A 17,877-nucleotide genomic window follows, 5' to 3' on the forward strand; every position below is an offset into this window, starting at 1 on the left:
GCAAAAGACCTCTCCCCACCCCCCCCCAGAGGCTCCCCCTCTGAGCGAGGACTCAGATTTGAGTCCCCGATCTTGCACCCAGCACCCCTTCTGCAAGTTCCAGAGGGGCCGTCCATGGTCAACAGAGATCACCACTTTAATGTATTACTTGTAAATGCAATTTGGTAGACTCCTTGCCAACACAGTGTTCCCTGCGATGTCTGTTTAGCTAAACCACTAATTGTATGGAAGATTTCTCCCTAAGTTACTTGTTGGGGGGGGGGTCAATGATCAAGGGACTCTTTTCTCGGTCTTCATGGAAAGCTGCGGAGGACAGTGGGGAGCCAGCGCTGTCGTTTGGGGGCTGGGTAGCCGTGCTGTGAACTTGGAGGCTCTCTCTTGTTGCACGTGTGGTCCAGGGCCGTTGGGATTCTAGACTGGCAGGGAAAAAGCATTCCTCAAAGAACAACAGCATTTGTCTCTCCTCTTTCCTGTTTCCTGGATGCTTGGCATGTTTTCATTCTCCGGCGCCTTCTGATTTCCTCCGAGGCAAAGTTTCTTCCTTGTTAAATACAGTCTGATGGAGAAGTCATTGGAGGTTCATCATCTCATGACCCGGTCTAAGCCAAGGAGGTGAATTCCCCCTTGCAAAGAGACAGGACACCCAAAAATGGCTGGCATTCCATTGCATCCAGGGACAGGGTGCCAGCCAGTCACTCTCGTTATGCAACAAATATGGCCCCGGCCTCTTGCCTCTGGAATTCTGCCATTCCCAAGCCCGACTCTCCCAACAGCCCTGAGTCCTTTATGACCCATTATCCCTTGAGCTTAACTTAGCCAGAATTGGATGCTCTTCCCTACAAGTAGCAGACTCTGTCACCGCAAAGATCCAGACCTGGTCCTAGCAGCAAAGGCATAATGATTCGTTTATTGCAGTTTTTATTCATTCCAGGGCAGGGACTTTAGAGAATTCCAGAATCCTTCGTGTTTTGTTTTGGTTTTTAGTTTTTAAGACGTGGGGAAGCTAAGAAATGAGATGGGTTGACTCACCTGGCGTCCCGTGGCTGGTTAGTGACAGAGCAGGGACGCCAAGTCAGGACTTGGGTTGAGTCTCAGTTCTTCCTGCGGCAGCCCACATCTTCCTCAGCTGAACGTTCTGGCAGCTTTGTGGCCGGTCTGCCCTTTGGCTTGCGAGCAGCATGGAGGAGAGGCACACGGCCAGCAGTCTCGCCCTCTGCAGCGGGGGGCTGGCCGGGGCATGTGGCAGGGCTTCGTGGAGAGAAGGGAGCTGTGTTTCAGAAAGTACCTTCATCTGCCCTCTGCTGGGTCAGAGAGCTCGAGCCCATGGTGGTTCGAAGTGGCACATAATAAGAGGACATTAATATAAATAGGAAATAAATAAGCAATAACCACAACACACATCTCAAGATCACCTTGGAAAAAAGTCCTACAGATCCCCCAGGGGACGGGTTCTTCCTCCCTCTGCCTTATTTCTCAGTGTGACCCCCCGCCCCCCCCAAGGCCCTGCCAGCTGCCGTCTCTTCCACTCACTTCAGTGTCTTAGCAGGAAGCTGCCCTCTGACACTCCCCAGGGCCCTGGGTGGGCCCTTCCTCCTGTGAATAACCGCACTAACGAGGGTGACATTTCCACTTCCCCTCCCGTTGGCTTTGTCATCCTACAACATCCCCGGCCTGGTCTCCTGGGATACCTAATTAAAGAATTGACAGTGTTTTTACCAATAGTCATGTTCGGAGGTGAACAAAAACAAAAAAACAAAACAAAAAAACAAAAAAACAAAAAAACAAAAAACCCCGACAACAACAACAACAAAAGCATCTTTGTATCTGTTGCAGAGGCTTACTTTCCATACAGTAACGTAACCCACAGCCTGCACACGGTAGGCAGCCGGTGTTAGACCGCATCTGCAGCCCCTGGGGACACCGTATATCATGGCGCAGGGTAATAATGGATGGTTTTCACGACAACCCAGACTATGTTCATTTGTTACGCTGATGCGTTTACCAAGAATGAGCTGCCTTGTATGTGCTCAGCGCTACGCGAGGAAAATGAAGATACATGAGAGAACAAGAAGACAAGGTCCCTGCTCTCAAGGCGTCTAGGTGTACCGGGCCTCTGCCGTGTGTGACTCACTTTGGACCTGGCCCGTCCGAGTACATTTGCACTCCTTCCAAGCTGCAGTGATTGGTTCCTGGAGGGAACATGACCCAGGGCGGTCCCAGGGAGAGTCAGTCCAGGAACTCTTATCAAGACTCTGGGGACTCAGGTGTTCTTCTTCTGCGAAAAGGCAGAACGGAAGCCTGGAGATCCTCACAGCCATCCTGGCAGCCTTCTGCTTTGAGAAGGAAGTCACACTCCTGAACTCGTCATTGGAGCCCCCGTATCCCATGGTGACAGAGCCACCCACGAAGTTTGCAATTCCACAAGCTAATCAATTCTCTTTTCTTCTTAAGCCAAGTAGAGGTGGGTTTCTCCCTTTGAAATAAAAGCAGTCCTGTTACTAATACTAATACTTACCACGAAAGGCACAGAAATGCCATAGGAGTAGAGCGAGGGGAGAGCCTCACTCCAAAAAGAAAATCGGGGAGGGATTTGGAAAAAGATCCCAAGAAAAGGGACCACTCGGATTTAATCATGACGGATGAGTGGGAATTGACTGGATACATGGGGGGCATTCCAGGCCATGGAAGAACACACATAAAAACAAGCTCACATTTAATTTTTTTTTTTTTAAGTGGCATTGATGTCCAAAAGGAGGAACTTCCGTTTTATTAATTGAAGAATGTGGGGTAATGATGCCGTATAGTTATGGCTTCTGATGCCATATAGTTAACTACTGCTGTATTGATGAGCTAACTATTCCTGGACATCCCCTTCAAGTTCTTTAAGAATTCTGGAAGCAAAACATGCCCACATTGGAAAATGGGATATGTGGCCGTGGTCCACAAACCTGGACGCTCATGAGAATTGGTTGGGAGAGTGAAAACCCAGGCACGTACACCCCACCTCTGACTGAATGAAACTCAGAGTGGCATCTAGTGTTATATGAAAATTCCTCCGGTGATTTGGCTGTGTAGCCAGTTCTGGTGCACTTAATCTAAAGAGAGGAGAAAAAAAAAACAAACAAACAAACCCAATGATAGAAAGCACCGAGATTTGGAAATCAAGCCTATCTGGGACCCCAGATTCATCATTTTATCCGCAACACTAAAGCTGACCTCATTTGTGAAACAGAAACAATCATATTCATAGAGTATTTATAATTATTTGTGGGATGTTCCCCAGGTACCGGGTGCTATATTATATGCCTGGGATATATTAGTGAATAAAACAGATGAAGATCTCCGCCCAGCAGAGACAGATTGTGAAAATAGTTCAGTGGGTAAGTTACATGTGATGGAAATTAATAGGTGCCGGGAGAAAAAGAGAACAAAAGGAAAGGGGGATTGAGAGTGATGGGGGTGGTCAGGGTACGTGAGGCTGGTCAGGGTGGGCTCACTGAGAAGGTGATTTGAGCAAGTACTGAAGGAAGAACAGGACTTAGTGCTCATGGGTTAGAATCTCACAGGCAGAGGGTTGGGATACTGAGATTCAGAGAGTCACCCCAGGGATGACTCCAAATTCTAGGTCTGAGAAATTGGAAGGATGTAGCCACCATATATGGAGACAGGTAATCAGCTTGTGGACAAAGCAGGTTTTGGAGGGAAGATCAGCAACCCAGTTTATAGGACATGTTAAATTGGAGATATCTGTTAGATCTCCAAGTGGAGATGTTGAGCATGTGTTGCTTATATGGTTTCAGGTTTGGAGTTTAGAAGAGGTTTCTTAGCTGGAAATGTAAATTTGGAATCCAGCACAGATGAGCTTTGAAAACCTTGGAACTCTAAGAGTCCAAGGAGGGAGAGGGTAACCCTGCAGAAGAGAGGAGGATGAAGAATTGAGCCCTGGAACTCTCCAATGTGGAAATGTCAGGAGAGGAGGAAGCAGCAAAGGAGACTAAGACTAACCAGTGAGGTGTTCTGGAAGCCAAGAAAAGGAGTGCTTGAAGGACGAGGGAATGATAAAGTATGTTAACTATTGCCACTGGTGCCATATAAGTAAGAGGAATGCGAAGAATTGACCATTGGCGTGGAGAAAATTGTTAGCCATGACCAAAGAAGCTCTGAAGGATTGGTGAAGTCAAAAAGTTTTGTCAGAGAGCGTGTGTGAGTTTCCATCACATGATTGTTATGTATGAGGATTATATGATAGCTCTAATGTGTAAATTAATTACTATCGTGGGTGGTATTTAGCAATAAATCTTAATCCTCCTTTTTGATCTTGAAACACCTGAATGTGTCTTCCTTCCCAAATGAGAGCATAGCCCAATACTACAACGGTGGACATAAACTCAGGGAGTTGGATTGGGATTGCACTGAATCCATAAATCAAGTGGGGAAGCATTTGGCATCTTAATAAAATTGAGTCTTCAATCCATGAACATGGAACACCTCTTCATTTATTTAGATCTTTGACTTCTTTCATCAGTTTTGTTGTTTCCACATGTACTTCTTGTACATTTTCTTAGACTCATACCTAATATTTTCCTTGTTTTTTTGCAGTGCTATTGTAAATAGTATTATAATTCTAGTTTCAAACTCCAGTTGTTCATTGCTGTTATATAGGAAAGCAATTGACTTTTGTGTGTTAGCATTTTATCCTGTGACCTTGCTGTAGTTGCTTATTAGTTTCAGAATATATGCTGATTCTTTGGGATTTTTCACGTAGACAATCATATCGCCTCTGAACAAAGGCAGTTTTAGTTCTTCGCTCCCATTTTGCACACTCTTTATTTCCTTTTCTTTAAAATTTTTTAATGTTTATTTATTTTTGAGAAAGAGAGAGACTCAGAGCACCAGCAGGGGAGGGGCAGAGAGAGAGGGAGGCACAGAATCGGAAGCAGGTTCCAGGCTCCAAGCTGTCAGCACAGAGCCCGACACGGGGCCTGAACCCACGAACCGTGAGATCATGACCTGAGCTGAAGATGGACGCTTAACCAGCTGAACGACCCAGGCACCCCGTTTGTTTCCTTTCCTTATGTTTCCCCTCACCCCACACACTGGCTAGCACTTTCAGTATGATGTTGAATAGGAATGGTGAGAAGGGACATCCTTGCTTTGTATGTATCTTAAAAGAGAAGTATCTGGATAGTTTCTCACCATTATGGTGTTTGCTGTGCACTTTTAATAGATTATTTTGGTCAAGTTAGTTTCTCTATATTCTTAGTTTTTTGGGAGTTTTTATCATAAATAGGTGTTGGATTTCGTCAGAATATTTTCTGAATGAGTTGATATTTTGTGATTTTTTTTTTCTTCCTTTGTTGATGTGCTGCATTATACTGATTGATTTTCAAATGTTACACGAGCATTCATACCTGCAATAAATCCCACGAGATTGTAGTACATAATTATTTTTACACTTTTTCCCCTCTTAAGAAATTTTCTTTTTTTGCCTTCTCTGATTGTAATAGAGCATTTTGTATGATTCCATTTTGTCTCATGGAATACCAATTATACTTAATAAAAAAAAAATAGTGGTCGCCCTAGAGTTTGCAATATATATATTTAAGTAACCTAAGTCCACCTTCAAATAACATTATACAATTTGGCCTTTAGTACAACCACCTTATAACAGAATAATCCCAATTCCTCCTTCCTATGCCTTGTGGTATTACTGTCATTCAATCCGCATATCCATATGTCCTAAATACCCAGTATATATACTGTTGTTACTTTTTTTTTTTTAATTTTTTTTTTCAACGTTTATTTATTTTTGGGACAGAGAGAGACAGAGCATGAACAGGGGAGGGGCAGAGAGAGAGAGGGAGACACAGAATCGGAAACAGGCTCCAGGCTCCGAGCCATCAGCCCAGAGCCTGACGCGGGGCTCGAACTCCCGGACCACGAGATCGTCACCTGGCTGAAGTCGGACGCTTAACCGACTGCGCCACCCAGGCGCCCCTCTCCTTCATTTTTTTTTTTTTTTAATTTTTTTTCAACGTTTTTTTTTATTTTTGGGACAGAGAGAGACAGAGCATGAACAGGGGAGGGGCAGAGAGAGAGAGGGAGACACAGAATCGGAAACAGGCTCCAGGCTCCGAGCCATCAGCCCAGAGCCCGACGCGGGGCTCGAACTCCCGGACCGCGAGATCGTGACCTGGCTGAAGTCCGACCCCTAACCGACTGCGCCACCCAGGCGCCCCTACTGTTGTTACTTTAAACAGTTATCATGTTGATAAATTAAGCATCAGAAAAAACATAACACTTTATTTCACCTTCAATTACTCCTTCTCCAAAGCTCTTCCTTTTTTCATGTAGATATGGATGCTTCAAAATTTTTCTCTTTGCTTTTGATTTTCTGAAGTTTGAACACAATATGCCTAGGTGTAGATTTCTTGGTATCCTTTTTGCTGTGTTCTCAGAGCTTCTTGGATGTGTGGGTTGGTGTCTGCCATTAATTTTGACAAGTTCTCAGTTATTATTATTTCAAATATGTCTTCTGCTTTGTCCTTTCTTTGCCTTCTAGAATTCCAATTGCATGCATGTTACACCTTTAAAATTGTCCCACTGTTCTTGAACATGCTGTGTTGTTGTTGTTGTTGTTGTTGTTGTTGTTGTTGTTTTCATCCTTTCTTCCCTTTGCATTTTAGTTTGGGAAGTTTCTCTTGACCTCTCTTCAGGTTGGTGATTCTTTCCTCGGTGATATCAGAGGAAAGAATTTTACTGACGAGCCTATCAAAGACGTTTTACGTTTCTGCTATAAAGTTTTTTGATTTCTAGCATTTGCTTTTTTATTCTTTCTTAACATTGCACCTCTCTTGATTACATTACATCTGCTCTCACGTGTTGTTAATTTTTTCCATTAAATCCTTTAACATATGAATCACAGGTATTTTTAAATTCCCTAGGTGATAATTCCACAATCTGTGTCATACCTGGGTCTGGTTCTCATGCTTGTCTCATATTGTCAGACCGTGTAGACGTCTTGTAGCTTTCGTTATCCTTTTTAGTTGTGAAGCAGAGACGATAAACCTGGTAAGAGGGCCTGAGTAAATAAGGCTTTGGAGTGAGGTTTTATGTTAACCTGGCTAGGAGTTGGCTTGTGGTTACAAGTACCAGAAGCTTTCCATTCCTTTCGTGCCCTTGTTTTTGTCACCTCCTTTATCTTTGCGCTTCCCTAAGACTTCCTCTTTTAAAAAAAAAAAGTTTATTTATTTATTTTTGAGAGAGAGAGAGTGTGTGTGGGCAGAGGAGGGGCAGAGAGAGAGAGAGAGGGAGAGAGAGAATTCCAAGCAGGCTCCATGCTCTTAGCACAGAGCCTGACACAGGGCTCGAACCCACGAACCATGAGATCATGACCTGAGCCGAAATCAAGAGTCAGATGCTTCACCGACTGAGCCACCCAGGCGCCCCCACTAAGAACTCCTCCTTAAATAGAGTCTGTACCTTGCAGCCCTTTTAGCTGTCAAATGTTATTATATTGGAGGCCTGTTGATGTGGTGATAAAAAATCAGAGAGGGAAGCATTCTAAAATCTGAGGATCCAATCTCAGTGTTCAGTGGGTCTGCGTCCTGGGTTGTGACCTTTACAAGTTTGTCATAGCTTTTATTTTTACTTCTTAGGTGACAGAAGAAAACTACAGGGTCTGGAGTTAGAGATATGCCCTTCCCCTGAGTGGGATGTGTCTTTCCCTCTGGAGAATAGTCCCCGTGATGGAGAAGGGTCTCGGTGCATTCACAGCGATCACTGTCCTCCTTACCCTGCCAGAGCCAGGAGGAGCTCTTTCCCATCTCTTACTGCTGTCTGACCTTGGGTGAGGAAACCAAACTTCCCTGAGACTCAGTATTTTCATCTCGAAAATAATTCAACCTCCTCACAGGGTGGTTGTAAGGATCAAGTCAAATGACTCCTGTAAAACACATGATGCTGTGCCTGGCACGTGTTAAGACCTATTTTGGTCATTCATTGCCACGACTTTATATATACCCATTGCAGGCTCCAACCTCGTGTCGTTTCTGGTAAATATAATAGAAAAGCCTGCTTCGTGTAAATATGAGCCCGAGGAGACCTCTTTTATCCCCTTGGTCTACTCTTCAACTACTTGTTTGCCCTTTAATGTTAGAATCCTCCAGTAAATGAGGACTTTTCAGGTTAATTTCTGTATTACTTTGCTAGGGCTGCCGCAACCTAGGACTGCTGACTAGGGGCACGAACAACAGAAATGCATCTTCTCCCAGTTTTGGAGGTTGGAAGTTCAGGATCAAGGTGTTGGTAGGGTTGGTTCCTTCCGAGGGGTCCAGGGGAAGATCTGCTCCACGCCTCTCTCCTTGGCATGAAGATGGCCATCTTCTCTCTGTCTCTTCACATGGCATTGTCCCTCTATGGGTACCCCTGCGCCTAAATTTCCCCCTTTTAAGGGACCCCAATCAGAGTGGATTAGGGACCACTCTGATGAACTCACTCTAACTTGACTACCTCTGTTAAGACCGTATCTCCATATAAGGTTACATCTGAAGGTACTAAGCGTCGGGATTCAAAATGCGAATTGGGGGGGACGCAGTTCCACCTGTAACAATCCCCTTGCCAGTAGTTTCTTCCCGCTGCTATGCCTTTCCAGTCTTGCGTCCTGCTATTGCCGAGCCTGAGGGACCTCTGTAAAAGTTAGTCATTGCTTTGCACACCTTTCCCTATTTCAGAAGTTTTTGGCTTCATTCATTCTCTGCTCTTGGGCTGTCATTACCTTCTGTGACTCTTTCCTGATCCACTGAAGAGAAATGTTATCACGAGCTGGCTGTTCTCATCTTCTGGCTGTGTTGTCTGTCTTGGCTTTGAAAAAATTCCAAAAATAATTCTTGGTAACCTGTAATTTTTATCTCTGTGTTGTCTTTTGTTTTTCCCCACGTTTCTGGAACCATGACAGAAGATTCTGAGTAATTCTGATCAGCATATATTCATGACAGCTCCAAAAAAAAAAAAAAAGGTTATTTTATGCTTCGGCAGATGCACCTGTAACTTTGCATCTCTTAGTACTTTTGGACGTACCGGGGAATTAGTATCTGGACTTGGCTTTGGAATGCTATGTATTTGCATACCTAGAGATTTTGTTTAATTTATTTCAACTCAACAGATATTTATTGAACACTTAACTAAGCTTCAGATCCTGAAGGCATAATAATTTATAAGATGTTGCTAATTGCCGGAAGCACTTGGTCCAGCAGAAAGGACACAGGTAAATACCATATTGACCCAGGGTGACAAATGAGATACCCATATGGTAGCCATAAAATGCCGTGGAAGCTCAAGTTGCTTCAGTTTTTTCATTTTATTTCATTTTAGAGAGTATTCTGGAGCTTTTCTTCTCCCCCCTCCCTTGAAGTTTTGTCATAGAGGTTAGCCTGGAGTATTCGTGATGATTTTACCTTGATTTCACGGCTTTCCAGAGTTCTCAGGATATACTTAAAAGCCTCTGGGGGCGCCTGAGTGGCTCAGTCAGTTAAGCGTCCGACTTCGGCTCGGGTCACGATCTCACGGTCCGTGGGTTCGAGCCCTACATCCGGCTCTGTGCTGACAGCTCGGAGCCTGGTGGCTGCTTCGCATTCTGTGTCTCCCTCTGTCTCTGGCCCTTCCCCTGTCTCTCTCTGTCTCTGTCTCTCTCTCTCTCTCTCTCAAAAATAAAGAAACATTAAAAATATTTTTTTTAATCCTCTGAGTGTCCTATGGGGCTCTGTGTGATCTGGCCCCTGCCCCACTCCCCTGCCTGCACTTGAGTCACCCTATCCCCTAAAACACTGGTGGTCTTCCTTTCGGCCAGAGCTCTGTACTTTTTTTTCCCGCTCCAATGTTTGAGCACAGGCCTCTGCCCGGGATGTCCTCATCCTCCCCACTTAGTCAATACCTCTGTTTCCTGCGGCCTTCAGATGATTAACCTCTTGTTCAAAAGAACTCTGCTGGGCTCCCCTTTACCCATCTCATTCAGTTCCACGGTATGGCCCCCCCTTGTCACTCTGAATAGCACACACAGTGTCAGTTGTCATGTGTGCCTTTAATAATTCTTTTTTTTTTTTTTTTTAATTTTTTTTTTTTCAACATTTTTTATTTATTTTTGGGACAGAGAGAGACAGAGCATGAACGGGGGAGGGGCAGAGAGAGAGGGAGACACAGAATCGGAAGCAGGCTCCAGGCTCTGAGCCATCAGCCCAGAGCCCGACGCGGGGCTCGAACTCACGGACCGCGAGATCGTGACCTGGCCGAAGTCGGACGCTCAACCGACTGCGCCACCCAGGCGCCCCTCTTTTTTTTTTTTTTAATGTTTATTTGTTTTTGAGAGAGACAGACCATGAGGGAGGGAGGGGCAGAGAGAGAGGGAGACCCAGAATCGGAAGCAGGCTCCAGGCTCTGAGCTGTCAACACAGAACCCGACGCGGGGCTCGAACCCATGAACCGTGAGATCATGACCTGAGCCCAAGTTGGAGGCTTAACTGACTGAGCCACCCAGGTGACCCTGGGATCCACACTTTTGAGGGCAGAATTCCGAGTGTTTTGACAAAGCTATAGAGTCATGTGACCAACACGACACAATCATGAGACACAAGAGTTCCATTACCCCCACGTGCCACTGTGCCCGTTCCTGTCTCCCAGCCCTTCTTCTCCCTGTGTAATTTGGCTTTTGCTGGAGAGTTATGTAAATGGAGTCAAAAGTTTAGCTTTTTCAGTCTGGGTTCTTTTACTTATAACCCATTTGAGAAGTCATCCATACTGCTCATGGGAACAGAGTTTTAATGCAAGTTTGTAAAAAAAAAAAAAAAAAAAATCAATACAATGGATTTTCATTTACCTGTTTAAAAATATTTATTGAACTAATCTTTCTTTTCTTTCTTTCTTTTTCTTTCTTTCTTCCCCTCCTTCCTTATCTATCATCTTTATATCTGTATCTCATAAGTTATCATAAAAATTTTTATTTTTATTTTTATTTTAAGCACATTTGAAATGGGTACTCAGAGACAGTAGTTTCTGAGAGCGTTCCCAGGAGAGAGAGGTATTTGCTTACAACAGGGGATGTTTTTGTAAGGTGGACGCATTGGAGTGAGCCTTGAAAAGCGGCTAGGGCGTTGCTTCAGGAAATGTCAGATATCACTCAGAAGGCATCAAAGTATTCTCTTTGGCCTCTCAGGGACTCATCAAGCCTCCCCTACGTCTAACCCAACCTTACATCTGTGCACAAGCAGGACAAGGAATGGCCTGATAGATCTTATCTTTCTTTTTCTTTCCTTAACAAACATTCCCTAACCATGTACTAGCTGTGAAGTTCAATGCCAGGTGCCCAGGGAAATGTGAAAATAATAAGAGTTTTGCCTACTTGATTTATCCCCTATTGATACTCCACTTTCCTTTATGCTAGCCTCATTTTTCCATTTTCTCTCTTCTTATCTTGTGTCATAAATAAGAGGCAGCTTCCAAAAATATATGGAAAATAAATCATGGAAAGTGTTGGGACAAAGAAATAACGTGGGTGAAAAAACAATCCAAGGGCAAATTTCCCTACCTCTCATTGCCACATTGTTTTTTGTTTTTTTTTATTTTTTTTTTCCAACGTTTTTATTTATTTTTGGGACAGAGAGAGACAGAGCATGAACTGGGGAGGGGCAGAGAGAGAGGGAGACACAGAATCGGAAACAGGCTCCAGGCTCCGAGCCATCAGCCCAGAGCCCGACGCAGGGCTCGAACTCCCGGACCGCGAGATCGTGACCTGGCTGAAGTCGGACGCTCAACCGACTGTGCCACCCAGGCGCCCCTGCCACATTATTTCATAGAGGCACCCAAGATGGGCCACTGATGGGGTTGTAGGTTTCCTGGAAGCTAAAGTAAGCAGGGAGATACGCACTGTTAAAAGATCCAGATCGTCCGCAAGATAGAGACAGACCCGTTGTTTAAAGCTTTCTCATCTTGCTGACCTAAGAAAAATTCTTCCCTCGGGTCTTCATAAAGGAAACACTCTTTGATCCAGACAAGAACATCCTGGACTCCAGCCCAGCAACAAATACAAGAGTAAAGTTTGCCCGACTGCTTCTGACAGCATCCCTCAGCGCAAGCCAGGCTCACAACAGTGACGTTCAATCCTGTCAAGTAAATTTGACAAGAGTCAGAATGATGCCATTCCGATATGCAGCTCTCAGATGGTGTTATTTGATCCAAGGGTAAAATTTATCATTTCCAGAGAATAGATGAATAACATGTCCTTCAGGCAAATCCTCCATAAATATCTGTTCTCATAAACAGGATTTTGATGGGATTTGGACAACAGAGTTATCTGACAAGTAGCTAGGGTGCATCTGTGTGGGGTTTCCATTAAGGGCTGACACCAATCAGACCCAAGGTAGGATAAAATTGTTTATTAAAAATCACGGAGACTGTATAAAGCATATTTAAACAGGTTATTCCAGGGCGCCTGGGTGGCGCAGTCGGTTAAGCGTCCGACTTCAGCCAGGTCACGATCTCACGGTCCGTGAGTTCGAGCCCCGCGTCGGGCTCTGGGCTGATGGCTCGGAGCCTGGAGCCTGTTTCCGATTCTGTGTCTCCCTCTCTCTCTGCCCCTCCCCCGTTCATGCTCTGTCTCTCTCTGTCCCAAAAATAAATTTTAAAAAACGTTGAAAAAAAAATTTAAAAAAAATAAAATAAAATAAACAGGTTATTCCTCTTTATAATGGCACCAGGGTGTACTTATTCCAGAACAAGGCAATAAGCTGAGAGCTTTAAGTGTATCCTGTCGTTTCAATATCCTATAACATTCCTATGTAGTACCTTCTGTTGTCACCCCATTTTACAGAAGAGAAAACCAATATTAGGAGGAGTTCAGTAATTTGTTAAGCATTACACAGCTTGTAAAAAGAGCCAGGATTCAAACCAGTTCTCTCTGGAATCGGAAACAGCGTGAGCCTTTGTTTTTGTCTTTTGTTTGTTTAAAAACATTTTAGACATAGGGGCACCTGGGGGCCAACTTCAGCTCAGGTCATGATCTCACAGTTCAGGAGTTCGAGCCCTGTGTCGGGCTCTGTGCTGACAGCTCAGAGCCTGGAGCCTGCTTTGGATTCTCTCTCTCTCTCTCTCTCTCTCTCTCTCTCTCTCTCTCTCTCTTCCCCTCCCCTGTTTGCAGTCTCTCTCTCTCTCTCAAATATAAATTAACACTAAAAAAATTTTTTTTAAATAATGGCAAAAGACATTTGCATAGACATTTCTCCAAAGAAGATAAACCAGTGACCAAGAAGCATAGAAACAGCTGTTCAACATCACGGATCGTTAGGGAAATTCAAGTCAAAGCCACAAGACCCCACACTCCACCCATTAGGGTGGCTATTATCAACAAAGTAGGAAAGAAGGATTGATAGGATGTGGAGAAACTGGGACTATTGTTTATTGCTAGTGGGAATGTAGAGTGGTATAGCCACTGTGGAAAAGGGTATAGTGGTTCTTCAGAAAGCTTAACATAGGATTGCAAAAATGGTCTAGCAGTTCTACTTCTGGATGTATACTCCAAAGGACCGAAAGCATACTTGAAAAGATGTCCGTAAACCATATTCATGGAAGTGTTATTCACGATAGCCAACTCCAGTGTCTATCAATAGATGGATAGGTATACAAAGGAATATTATTCAGCCTTAAAAAGGAAGGAAACTCTGACATATGCCACAATATGGATGAACCTTGAAGACATTATGGTTTTTGTTGTTGTTGTTTTTCTTAGAATGGTTTTATTTATTTATTTGCCTGTTTGTTTGTTTTTAATATAATTTATTATCAAGTTGGCTAACATACAGTGTGTACAGCGTGCTCTTGGTTTGGGGGGTAGATTCCCGTGATTCATCGCTTCCATACAACACCCAGTGCTCATCCCAACAAGTGCCCTCCTCAATGCCCATCACCCATTCTCCCCATACCCATCAACCCTCAGTTTGTTCTCTGTATTTAAGAGTCTCTTAGGGTTTGCCTCCCTCCCTCTCTGTCTGTAACTATTTTCCCCCTCCCTTCCCCCATGGACTTCTGTTAAGTTTCTCAAGTTCCACATATGAGTGAAAACGTACGATATCTGTCTTTCTCTGACTGACTTATTTCACTTAGTGTAATACCCTCCAGTTTGAAGACATTATGTTAGATGAAATAACCCCATCTCAAAAGGATAAATATTGTATGATTCCACTTACATGAGGTATCTAGAGTAGCAAATTCATGGAGACAAGAAAGTTGAATGGTGGTTTCCAGGGACTGGGGAGAAGAAAGAATAGAATAGTTATTATTTAATGGGTATGGAGTTTTCTAACAGTGTGGATGTACTCGGTGCCACTGCAAATGGTTAAAATGATGCATTTTACATTATGTATATTTCGCCACATCAAAAATACATTTTCTTTAAAAAAAACCACAAAATACTTATGTATCAAAATAATATAATTTTATTATAATTTATTTCCTTTTGAAATTACAGTTATACTTTTATGACTTTATAAATATAATATCTTCAATTGAAGAATCAAATAGCATTAAAATTTTTTTAATGTTTATTTATCATTGAGAGACAGAGAGAGACGGAGCATGAGCAGAGGAGGGTCAGAGAGAGACAGACAGAATCTGAAGCAGGCTCCAGGCTCCGAGCTGTCAGCACAGAGCCCAACGCAGGGCTCAAACTCACAAACCGCGAGATCATGACCTGAGCTGAAGTCAGATGCTTAACCAACTAACCACCCAAGCGCCCCATTAAGTAGCATTTTAAAATTATGTTAATTTCTTCAAGGGTTTAATGTTCCTCAAAGGAGACTGTTCCTATCTTCAAGATAAAGTTGCCTTCCTACTCTCCACCAAATGCTCAAAACCACACCAACAATTTAGTTTGCTTCATAGGAGATCCTAGAATATCTGTTTTATGTTGACTTGTTGAAAACAGAAGAACAATAGAGAAAATCAGTAAAACCAAAAGTGTTTTTGTTTTGAGAAGACAAATAAACAGATAAATCTCCAGCAGGCTAACCTAAAAAAGATACATAGTAAGGAGACGCACGTTAACTATACCAGAAATGAAAGAGGAATCAACGTGACTGATCACATGGACATTAAGAAAGTTAGTAACAGAACAGGAAGAGCATGTACAGGACCAGGCATTTGATACTTAAATGAAACTGATCGGTTCCTTGAAGGATACAAGCTACAAACGCTCATTCAAGAAGCAATAGACAATAGGAACATTCCTGTATCTGTTAAAGAAATAGAACCAATCCTTAAAAAGCTTTCACAAAAAGAAAACACCAGGACAGATGGTTTTGTTGGAGAATTCTATAAAGTATTTAAAGAAGAGGTAGCACCAATTTCCCACAATCTCTTCCAGAAAATACAAGTAGAGAGAGGAACACTTCTCAACTCATTCTATGAGAGCAGTATTAGGCTAATACCCAAACCAGATAAAGACATTACAAGAAACTCTCATAAACATAGATACAAAATTCATTAAAAATTTAGCAAATCGGGGCACCTGGGTGGCTCAGTTGGTTGGGCGTCTGACTTCAGCTCAGGTCATGATCTCACAGCTCATGAGTTCGAGCCCCACGTCGGGCTCTGTGCCAATAACTCAGAGCCTGGAGCCTGCTTCGGATTCTGTGTCTCCCTCTCTCTCTGCCCCTCCCCTGCTCATGCTCTGTCTCTCTCTGTCTCAGAAATAAATAAAAACATCAAAAAATTAAAAAAAAAAAAATTTAGCAAATCAATGAGGCACCTGGGTGGCCCAGCCGGTTGGGCGTCCGACTTCAGCTCAGATCATGACCTCACGGTTCACAGGTTCAAGCCCCGTGTCGGGCTCTGTGCTGACAGCTGGGAGCCTGGAGCCTGCTTCGGATTCTGGGTCTCCCTCTTTCCCTGCCCCTCCCCCACTTGCACTCTGTCTCTGTCTCTCAAAACTAAATAAGCATTAAAAAAAAATTTTTTTTTAATAGCAAATCAAATCCAGCAGCATATAAAAAAGGATATTTGATGGTGACCAAGTAGGGCTCATCCAGGGATGCAAAGCCAGTTTAACATTTGTAAACAAATTAATGTAATTTATCCTATTAATAGATGGAAAAATAAAAACTGTGATCATATGAATTAATGCAGAAAAAACTTTTGATAAAATTCAACACCTATTTGTGACAAAAACTCTCAAAAAAAAAAAAAACAAGTAACAGAAGGAAATTTCCTTAACCTAACAATAGCTAACGTAATAATTAATGGTGAAAAACTGAATGCTTTTCTCTGAAATAGGGAATAAGGAAAAAATGTCCTCTTTCAACTCCTGTTCAGTGTTGTCTTGGAAATTCTACCTAGTACAATAAGATAAGAAGAAGAGATTGAAAGTTTGTGGGTTAGGAAGAAATAAAATTGTCTGTATTTGCAGATGACATTATAATCTGTGTAGAACAACTTAAATAATGTACCAAAACACTGATAGAACTTCTAAGCATGTATAGCAAGGTCACAGGATACATAGTCAATGTATAAAAGTTGATTACTTTCCTATATACCAGCAATGGACAATCAGAAATTAAAATTTAGAATCAATACTGTCTATAAGCACACCAAAAAATTAAGTATTTGGGCATATTTCTAATGAAGTATGTATGGGCTGTGTATGCTGTATAAAACACTGGTGAAAGAAATTTTTAAAAAACTCAATAAATGGAAAGATATTTCATGTTCATGGATCAGAAGAGTCAAAATTATAAAGATGTCAGTTTTCCAAACCAACTTAATCTGCGGATTAAAGGCAATTAAGTTAAAGGCAACCAGAATCCCAGTCAACTATTTATAGATATGGACAAACTTAATGCAAAATGTATATGGCAGGGGTGCCTGGGTGGCTCAGCCGGTTGAGTGACCGACTTTGGCTCAGGTCATGATCTTGTGGTTCGTGAGTTCAAGCCCTGCGTCAGGCTCGCTGCCGTCATCACGGATCCCGCTACAGATCTTCTGTCCCCCTCTCTTTCTGCCCCTCTCCCTCTCATCCTTCCTCTCTCTCTCTCTCAATAAGTAAAACATGTTTTAAAATACAATAAAATTTATATGGGAAAGCAAAGGATCTAGAAAAATGGACACACTATCGAAGAACAACAGAGTTGGAAGATTCACACTAACTGGTTCCAAGACTCAATATAAAGTTACTGTTTTCAGGACAGTGTGGTATTGGCAAAGTATGGGCACATCAATCAGCAAAAGAGAAGAGAGAAGCCGGAAATAGATTCACACAGTCAACTAGATTTTAACAAAGGTGCAAAGCCAATTCAACGGAGAAAGGATAGTTTTTCTTTTTTAAAATTTTTAAATATTTATTTTTGAGAGTGAGAGAGAGAGAGAGAGAGAGAGAGACAGAGTGTGAGTGGGGGAGGGGCAGAGTGAGAGGGAGACACGGAATCCGAAGCAGGCTCCAGGCTCCGAGCCATCAGCACAGAGCCCGACGCGGGGCTCGGACCCGCGAACCATGGGATCATGACCAGAGCCGAAGTCAGACTCCTAACCGACTGAGCCACCCAGGCGCCCCAAGGATAGTTTTTTTCAACAAATGATGCTGGCTGGCACAATTGAATGTTCATATGTTAAAAAAAAAAAAAAAAAAAAAAGCGGGGTGGGAGGAGGGGGGAGACCTAGACATAGATCTTACACCTTTTAGTAAAATTAACTCAAAATGTATCATAGACCTAAATACAAAATGGAAAAGTGTAAAACATCTAGAAGAAAACCTATGAGAAAGTCTAGATGACCTTTGGCTGGCGATGAGTTTTTAGATACAACACCAAAAGCACAATCCAAGAAAGAGACGATTAAGTTAGA

At 42.9% G+C, this 17,877-nt stretch overlaps 1 protein-coding gene and 1 long non-coding RNA gene across 2 annotated transcripts in view; one reads left to right on the top strand and one right to left on the bottom strand.

Annotated features, from left to right (window-relative positions):
• Window positions 1-17,877, top strand: part of ADPRM (ADP-ribose/CDP-alcohol diphosphatase, manganese dependent) — a 293,493-nt gene that overhangs the window by 211,629 nt on the left and 63,987 nt on the right. The gene's annotated exons all lie outside the window — the stretch shown is intronic.
• Window positions 4,475-17,877, bottom strand: part of LOC147574040 (uncharacterized) — a 30,375-nt gene continuing 16,972 nt past the window's right edge. The window contains exons 2-4 of the long non-coding RNA XR_015243849.1: window positions 14,232-14,292; window positions 8,777-8,996; window positions 4,475-4,778 (exon numbers count right to left, since the gene is read on the bottom strand). This is a non-coding gene — a long non-coding RNA (uncharacterized LOC147574040). The remainder of the gene's footprint in view (window positions 4,779-8,776; window positions 8,997-14,231; window positions 14,293-17,877) is intronic.

Source organism: Puma concolor, chromosome E1 (genome assembly GCF_028749965.1).
Source record: "Puma concolor isolate L17-30 chromosome E1, mPumCon1.1.hap2, whole genome shotgun sequence".
NCBI classification, from domain to species: Eukaryota; Metazoa; Chordata; class Mammalia; order Carnivora; family Felidae; genus Puma; species Puma concolor.